General features: G+C 50.1%; 1 long non-coding RNA gene across 1 annotated transcript; it reads left to right on the top strand.

Annotated features, from left to right (window-relative positions):
• Positions 1 to 224: 224 nt before the first annotated feature.
• On the top strand, positions 225 to 6,772 carry LOC147650474 (uncharacterized). The gene is made up of 5 exons (XR_015276231.1): positions 225 to 2,755; positions 2,850 to 3,083; positions 3,375 to 5,894; positions 5,989 to 6,222; positions 6,514 to 6,772. It is a non-coding gene; the product is annotated as an uncharacterized LOC147650474 (long non-coding RNA).
• Positions 6,773 to 8,945: the final 2,173 nt, after the last annotated feature.

Genomic DNA, 8,945 nt, shown 5'->3' with positions numbered 1-8,945 from the left:
CTCAGGGACACGCTAGCCCATGCACTGGATTCTGCTGGCCATCCCTGGCCTGGCCTGGGCTTGCTGTGGGCCACACAAGTCCTGTTCCAGTGCCTGGGCCACAGCCCCCAGCCAGGCTCCCTTCTGGCAGCAGAGTCCCACTGGGCCAGTGTCCCAGCCCGGCAGCACATGGAACACCCTTCCGTGCCTGACTGCACTGACCGTGCTACTTGTTTTTCTTCCAGGACTTAGGGACATCACAGACACAGATGCCACCCTGCTGTACATACGTTTTACAGTTGTTGTGTTCAGGATAGAGGTTTTAGAGTTTGTTTAAGTTGTCTGTAAATACGTTTCATAGAGTTTTGTTAGAGCTGTTCTCAGGTAAATAGGTTCTATAGTTTGTTGTTGTTGTTGTTGTTGTTGTTGTTGTTACCAATATTCTTACAGTGTAAATATGTGGTGTAGTTCATTCTTGTTCCTTTTCTTCTACAGATAAACAGTCTTTGATTTTCACACCCCAGTTCTCTTTGCATTTTCTTCGGGCACATTTGCAAAGCTGTAGGTTGTTTCGGGAACAATGTTTGCAGGACTCTAAAAAGAGTATCAAAACCGCTCTGCCACACTCTCAGCTGCTGCTGCTGCCCCAAAAAGCACTGGCTGGCTTTGCTCACACAATCACAGTTGTGGTGGCATTTCTACCACACCACAGGACAGCGATGTTTTCCCTCTTCTCCTGGAAATACCTACAGCACTTGTGGGTAGCAAGGCAAACATGAGCCTCTTTTAGTGGCCCTTGAAACTGGACATGTGAAATGAGGTACACAAAGCCACAGGCCAGCTGAACCTGGCATCTCTGAATGGGTCTTTACATTCTTCCCAGGAAGATGAATGGCAATCACTATTTTGGCAGGGAGGAAAGTGCATCAGCTAGCAATTTGCTGTAGAAAATGTGCTTTCTGCTCCTCTCACAGCCAAAACTCCTACCCATTTCTTGGAAGTCCTTCTTAGATAAGGACCGTGTTCAACTGAGTGACAGTGAAGCCAAATGGCAATGCCGCAATCAATTGTCCTGTACACAATCTCCTTCATCCACGTGGAAGGTTACCCACGGGCACACAAGAGGACGGAAGAAACCCAAATGCATCGTTGGACATAATAAAGTCAGACGTGTTGAGGGATGAAGAAATCTTGCAGAGATATGGAAAGCTGCCCTGAAAACCCAGTTCGGGGAGAGCCTGAGCTCTTTTGTGCTTCTAGGCCTGAAGATGCTCAGCAGCTTTCCCAGATGCTCAGCAGGCAGTAGGATTGTGCCTGAATCTGGCTCTGGAAATGCCAGTGCCTCAACTGAGAGCTGTGGCAATGATTTCCATTGCATGGAGAGGGGCCACAGTCCTGCAAGAGTCTTTCAGCAGAGCAAACAGCAGCCTGGAGGGTGGGCAGTGCTGCATCTGGACCACTGCATGCTCATCCTTCACCACAATGCAGAGCTGCCATGGATCACTTTTTCCATTTCTCCTGTTGGATATGTTTTGGAGAAGTTGTTCTAGGTGGCTTTGGATGGTGATCCAAGTAGGAAGCAGCCATTCGCCTGCTGTGATATCCTTACAACTAGTCCTAACTTCTCATTGCCTTTGGTTTGATTGGGGGTGTTTTATCTGTTTGTTTGATTGGTTTCTTTGGGTTGGTTTCTTTGTGTTTTTCTCTGTTTTGCTTGGAGTTTCTTTTCCTTTTTTAGAAATGACTGGTGAAGTTGGCACAACCAAACTCCAGAAAACGTAGAGCAGGCTTGACTTTCCAGAAATTGCTTTTGGCTGGCTTTAGCTGCATTCCCCAGGATCACGATCAGCAGTAGATATTTGCAGGTTTTGCTCTGCATCCTCAGCCTGCCCAGGTGTTGTTCAGTGTTTCAGCAATGGAGAAGACGATGGATATTTTGCTAAACCTCCTTTCAAACAACAAAACTTGGGTTAGCACGACAGAAAAGAAGAAAAGAAAATCCTCGCCAGTTAGAACAGATCCAGAGTCCCACATTTCCCCCTCCACTTTTCTTTCTTTTCTACATTTAGAGGTAAAGCTTCCATCTCCAAAAGCTTCCATCTCTCACTTCCTGATGTAGCCATTTGCTACCCTTTAGCCTTGACTGCCACGCATCGGACTGCTGTCCGTGTGGGGCTGGGGATGCTCAGCCTGGAAAGAGAAGGGGGCTGGCGAGGCCTCCCTGCAGCTCTAGGAAAGATGGGCACAGAGAGGAGAAGCCTTTCAACTGCAGGAGTGAGCTTGAAGTTGGATCTAATGAAGCTGCTCTTTTCCACTCCGGCTGCTGGGGCACTGGCCCAGGCTGTGCACAGAGGCTGGGGATGCTCCATCCTTGGCAACATCCAAGGCCAGCTGGGAGCGGGGCTCTGAGCAACCTATTCTAGGGGAAGATCGCTCCGCTTGGAACAAGATGGTCTTTAGGGTCCCTTCCAAGCCCAAGCACCCAGGGATTCCATCATTCATTCTACGGTCTCCGTTGTCCACTTCAGCCTGGGCCTGAACTCCTGGCGGTGATGTCACAGTGCACGCTCCAGCTAGAACTTCCAGCATCCAGCAACGGCCACAACACAACCCTTGGCTCCTTGTGCCAGCACGCTCTTCATTCACCCTGCTCCAAGCCTACCCCTGTCACCTTGTTGCCACCTGCTCCCTGATTCCCCCAGCAGTCCCCAAAGCTCCCCATCGCTTGGATTTTGCTCTCCATCCCTGCAGGATGTCTGCATTTGTTCCAAAAGAGGTATGGTACTATTCCACGGAGGCGGACACCCCGCAGCTGCCTGGCTGGGCTGGAGCTCTGTGGGACAGGCTGGGAAATTTTGCTACCTCTGCAGGCTGGCACAGACGGAGAGGAGGAGACGGACGTCGATACACAGACTGATAGAGAAGAAGCCATGGAAGTGGACGGAGAGGATACTGGAGAGGAAGAGATGGATGTGGATATGTACGAGACAGAGGAAGAGATGGAGGTGGAAACGAAAGATTATATTGAAGAGATGGATATTGATCTAAAAGACAAGGAGGAAGACATGGTCTTGGGATGAAGACCGATGCCAGCAGCAGAACAGGCAGGTGCTCCCCACAGGCAGAGTGGGGCCCCTGCTGCCAGCCTGGGGCCGGGCTGGGCACTTCTTGCTCAGGGACACGCTAGCCCATGCACTGGATTCTGCTGGCCATCCCTGGCCTGGCCTGGGCTTGCTGTGGGCCACACAAGTCCTGTTCCAGTGCCTCGGCCACAGCCCCCAGCCAGGCTCCCTTCTGGCAGCAGAGTCCCACTGGGCCAGTGTCCCAGCCCGGCAGCACATGGAACACCCTTCCGTGCCTGACTGCACTGACCGTGCTACTTGTTTTTCTTCCAGGACTTAGGGACATCACAGACACAGATGCCACCCTGCTGTACATACGTTTTACAGTTGTTGTGTTCAGGATAGAGGTTTTAGAGTTTGTTTAAGTTGCCTGTAAATACGTTTCATAGAGTTTTGTTAGAGCTGTTCTCAGGTAAATAGGTTCTATAGTTTGTTGTTGTTGTTGTTGTTACCAATATTCTTACAGTGTAAATATGTGGTGTAGTTCATTCTTGTTCCTTTTCTTCTACAGATAAACAGTCTTTGATTTTCACACCCCAGTTCTCTTTGCATTTTCTTCAGGCACATTTGCAAAGCTGTGGGTTGTTTCGGGAACAACGTTTGCAGGATTCTAAAAAGAGTATCAAAACCGCTCTGCCACACTCTCAGCTGCTGCTGCTGCCCCAAAAAGCACTGGCTGGCTTTGCTCACACAATCACAGTTGTGGTGGCATTTCTACCACACCACAGGACAGCGATGTTTTCCCTCTTCTCCTGGAAATACCTACAGCACTTGTGGGTTGCAAGGCAAACATGAGCCTCTTTTAGTGGCCCTTGAAATTGGACATGTGAAATGAGGCACACAAAGCCACAGGCCAGCTGAACCTGGCATCTCTGAATGGGTCTTTACATTCTTCCCAGGAAGATGAATGGCAATCACTATTTTGGCAGGGAGGAAAGTGCATCAGCTAGCAATTTGCTGTAGAAAATGTGCTTTCTGCTCCTCTCACAGCCAAAACTCCTACCCATTTCTTGGAAGTCCTTCTTAGATAAGGACCGTGTTCAACTGAGTGACAGTGAAGCCAAATGGCAATGCCGCAATCAATTGTCCTGTACACAATCTCCTTCATCCACGTGGAAGGTTACTCACGGGCACACAAGAGGACGGAAGAAACCCAAATGCATCGTTGGACATAATAAAGTCAGACGTGTTGAGGGATGAAGAAATCTTGCAGAGATATGGAAAGCTGCCCTGAAAACCCAGTTCGGGGAGAGCCTGAGCTCTTTTGTGCTTCTAGGCCTGAAGATGCTCAGCACCTTTCCCAGAGGCTCAGCAGGCAGTAGGATTGTGCCTGAATCTGGCTCTGGAAATGCCAGTGCCTCAACTGAGAGCTGTGGCAATGATTTCCATTGCATGGAGAGGGGCCACAGTCCTGCAAGAGTCTTTCAGCAGAGCAAACAGCAGCCTGGAGGGTGGGCAGTGCTGCATCTGGACCACTGCATGCTCATCCTTCACCACAATGCAGAGCTGCCATGGATCACTTTTTCCATTTCTCCTGTTGGATACGTTTTGGAGAAGTTGTTCTAGGTGGCTTTGGATGGTGATCCAAGTAGGAAGCAGCCATTCGCCTGCTGTGATATCCTTACAACTAGTCCTAACTTCTCATTGCCTTTGGTTTGATTGGGGGTGTTTTATCTGTTTGTTTGATTGGTTTCTTTGGGTTGGTTTCTTTGTGTTTTTCTCTGTTTTGCTTGGAGTTTCTTTTCCTTTTTTAGAAATGACTGGTGAAGTTTGCACAACCAATCTCCAGAAAACGTAAAGCAGGCTTGACTTTCCAGAAATTGCTTTTGGCTGGCTTTAGCTGCATTCCCCAGGATCACGATCAGCAGTAGATATTTGCAGGTTTTGCTCTGCATCCTCAGCCTGCCCAGGTGTTGTTCAGTGTTTCAGCAGTGGAGAAGACGATGGATATTTTGCTAAACCTCCTTTCAAACAACAAAACTTGGGTTAGCACGACAGAAAAGAAGAAAAGAAAATCTTCGCCAGTTAGAACAGAGCCAGAGTCCCACCATTTCCCCCTCCACTTTTCTTTCTTTTCTACATTTAGAGGTAAAGCTTCCATCTCCAAAAGCTTCCATCTCTCACTTCCTGATGTAGCCATTTGCTACCCTTTAGCCTTGACTGCCACGCATCGGACTGCTGTCCGTGTGGGGCTGGGGATGCTCAGCCTGGAAAGAGAAGGGGGCTGGCGAGGCCTCCCTGCAGCTCTAGGAAAGATGGGCACAGAGAGGAGAAGCCTTTCAACTGCAGGAGTGAGCTTGAAGTTGGATCTAATGAAGCTGCTCTTTTCCACTCCGGCTGCTGGGCCACTGGCCCGGGCTGTGCACAGAGGCTGGGGATGCTCCATCCTTGGCAACATCCAAGGCCAGCTGGGAGCGGGGCTCTGAGCAACCTATTCTGGGCGAAGATCGCTCCGCTTGGAACAAGATGGTCTTTAGGGTCCCTTCCAAGCCCAAGCACCCAGGGATTCCGTCATTCATTCTACGGTCTCCGTTGTCCACTTCAGCCTGGGCCTGAACTCCTGGCGGTGATGTCACAGTGCACGCTCCAGCTAGAACTTCCAGCATCCAGCAACGGCCACAACACAACCCTTGGCTCCTTGTGCCAGCACGCTCTTCATTCACCCTGCTCCAAGCCTACCCCTGTCACCTTGTTGCCACCTGCTCCCTGATTCCCCCAGCAGTCCCCAAAGCTCCCCATCGCTTGGATTTTGCTCTCCATCCCTGCAGGATGTCTGCATTTGTTCCAAAAGAGGTATGGTACTATTCCACGGAGGCGGACACCCCGCAGCTGCCTGGCTGGGCTGGAGCTCTGTGGGACAGGCTGGGAAATTTTGCTACCTCTGCAGGCTGGCACAGACGGAGAGGAGGAGACGGACGTCGATACACAGACTGATAGAGAAGAAGCCATGGAAGTGGACGGAGAGGATACTGGAGAGGAAGAGATGGATGTGGATATGTACGAGACAGAGGAAGAGATGGAGGTGGAAACGAAAGATTATATTGAAGAGATGGATATTGATCTAAAAGACAAGGAGGAAGACATGGTCTTGGGATGAAGACCGATGCCAGCAGCAGAACAGGCAGGTGCTCCCCACAGGCAGAGTGGGGCCCCTGCTGCCAGCCTGGGGCCGGGCTGGGCACTTCCTGCTCAGGGACACGCTAGCCCATGCACTGCATTCTGCTGGCCATCCCTGGCCTGGCCTGGGCTTGCTGTGGGCCACACAAGCCCTGTTCCAGTGCCTGGGCCACAGCCCCCAGCCAGGCTCCCTTCTGGCAGCAGAGTCCCACTGGGCCAGTGTCCCAGCCCGGCAGCACATGGAACACCCTTCCGTGCCTGACTGCACTGACCGTGCAACTTGTTTTTCTTCCAGGACTTAGGGACATCACAGACACAGATGCCACCCTGCTGTACATACGTTTTACAGTTGTTGTGTTCAGGATAGAAGTTTTAGAGTTTGTTTAAGTTGCCTGTAAATACGTTTCATAGAGCTTTGTTAGAGCTGTTCTCAGGTAAATAGGTTCTATAGTTTGTTGTTGTTGTTGTTGTTACCAATATTCTTACAGTGTAAATATGTGGTGTAGTTCATTCTTGTTCCTTTTCTTCTACAGATAAAGAGTCTTTGATTTTCACACCCCAGTTCTCTTTGCATTTTCTTCGGGCACATTTGCAACGCTGTGGGTTGTTTCGGGAACAACGTTTGCAGGATTCTAAAAAGAGTATCAAACCCGCTCTGCCACACTCTCAGCTGCTGCTGCTGCCCCAAAAAGCACTGGCTGGCTTTGCTCACACAATCACAGTTGTGGTGGCATTTCTACCACACCACAGGACAGCGATGTTTTCCCTCTTCTCCTGGAAATACCTACAGCACTTGTGGGTTGCAAGGCAAACATGAGCCTCTTTTAGTGGCCCTTGAAACTGGACATGTGAAATGAGGCACACTAAGCCACAGGCCAGCTGAACCTGGCATCTCTGAATGGGTCTTTACATTCTTCCCAGGAAGATGAATGGCAATCACTATTTTGGCAGGGAGGAAAGTGCATCAGCTAGCAATTTGCTGTAGAAAATGTGCTTTCTGCTCCTCTCACAGCCAAAACTCCTACCCATTTCTTGGAAGTCCTTCTTAGATAAGGACCGTGTTCAACTGAGTGACAGTGAAGCCAAATGGCAATGCCGCAATCAATTGTCCTGTACACAATCTCCTTCATCCACGTGGAAGGTTACCCACGGGCACACAAGAGGATGGAAGAAACCCAAATGCATCGTTGGACATAATAAAGTCAGACGTGTTGAGGGATGAAGAAATCTTGCAGAGATATGGAAAGCTGCCCTGAAAACCCAGTTCGGGGAGAGCCTGAGCTCTTTTGTGCTTCTAGGCCTGAAGATGCTCAGCACCTTTCCCAGAGGCTCAGCAGGCAGTAGGATTGTGCCTGAATCTGGCTCTGGAAATGCCAGTGCCTCAACTGAGAGCTGTGGCAATGATTTCCATTGCATGGAGAGGGGCCACAGTCCTGCAAGAGTCTTTCAGCAGAGCAAACAGCAGCCTGGAGGGTGGGCAGTGCTGCATCTGGACCACTGCATGCTCATCCTTCACCACAATGCAGAGCTGCCATGGATCACTTTTTCCATTTGTCCTGTTGGATATGTTTTGGAGAAGTTGTTCTAGGTGGCTTTGGATGGTGATCCAAGTAGGAAGCAGCCATTCGCCTGCTGTGATATCCTTACAACTAGTCCTAACTTCTCATTGCCTTTGGTTTGATTGGGGGTGTTTTATCTGTTTGTTTGATTGGTTTCTTTGGGTTGGTTTCTTTGTGGTTTTCTCTGTTTTGCTTGGAGTTTCTTTTCCTTTTTTAGAAATGACTGGTGAAGTTGGCACAAGCAAACTCCAGAAAACGTAAAGCAGGCTTGACTTTCCAGAAATTGCTTTTGGCTGGCTTTAGCTGCATTCCCCAGGATCACGATCAGCAGTAGATATTTGCAGGTTTTGCTCTGCATCCTCAGCCTGCCCAGATGTTGTTCAGTGTTTCAGCAGTGGAGAAGACGATGGATATTTTGCTAAACCTCCTTTCAAACAACAAAACTTGGGTTAGCACGACAGAAAAGAAGAAAAGAAAATCCTCGCCAGTTAGAACAGATCCAGAGTCCCACCATTTCCCCCTCCACTTCTCTTTCTTTTCTACATTTAGAGGTAAAGCTTCCATCTCCAAAAGCTTCCATCTCTCACTTCCTGATGTAGCCATTTGCTACCCTTTAGCCTTGACTGCCACGCATCGGACTGCTGTCCGTGTGGGGCTGGGGATGCTCAGCCTGGAAAGAGAAGGGGGCTGGCGAGGCCTCCCTGCAGCTCTAGGAAAGATGGGCACAGAGAGGAGAAGCCTTTCAACTGCAGGAGTGAGCTTGAAGTTGGATCTAATGAAGCTGCTCTTTTCCACTCCGGCTGCTGGGGCACTGGCCCAGGCTGTGCACAGAGGCTGGGGATGCTCCATCCTTGGCAACATCCAAGGCCAGCTGGGAGCGGGGCTCTGAGCAACCTATTCTAGGGGAAGATCGCTCCGCTTGGAACAAGATGGTCTTTAGGGTCCCTTCCAAGCCCAAGCACCCAGGGATTCCATCATTCATTCTACGGTCTCCGTTGTCCACTTCAGCCTGGGCCTGAACTCCTGGCGGTGATGTCACAGTGCACGCTCCAGCTAGAACTTCCAGCATCCAGCAACGGCCACAACACAACCCTTGGCTCCTTGTGCCAGCACGCTCTTCATTCACCCTGCTCCAAGCCTACCCCTGTCACCTTGTTGCCACCTGCTC

Source organism: Cyanistes caeruleus, chromosome 14, assembly GCF_971803275.1.
Source record: "Cyanistes caeruleus chromosome 14, bCyaCae1.hap1.1, whole genome shotgun sequence".
Classification (NCBI taxonomy): domain Eukaryota; kingdom Metazoa; phylum Chordata; class Aves; order Passeriformes; family Paridae; genus Cyanistes; species Cyanistes caeruleus.
The sequence above is the reverse complement of the archived record's forward strand: the minus strand, read 5'-3'. Positions and strand labels throughout refer to the sequence as shown.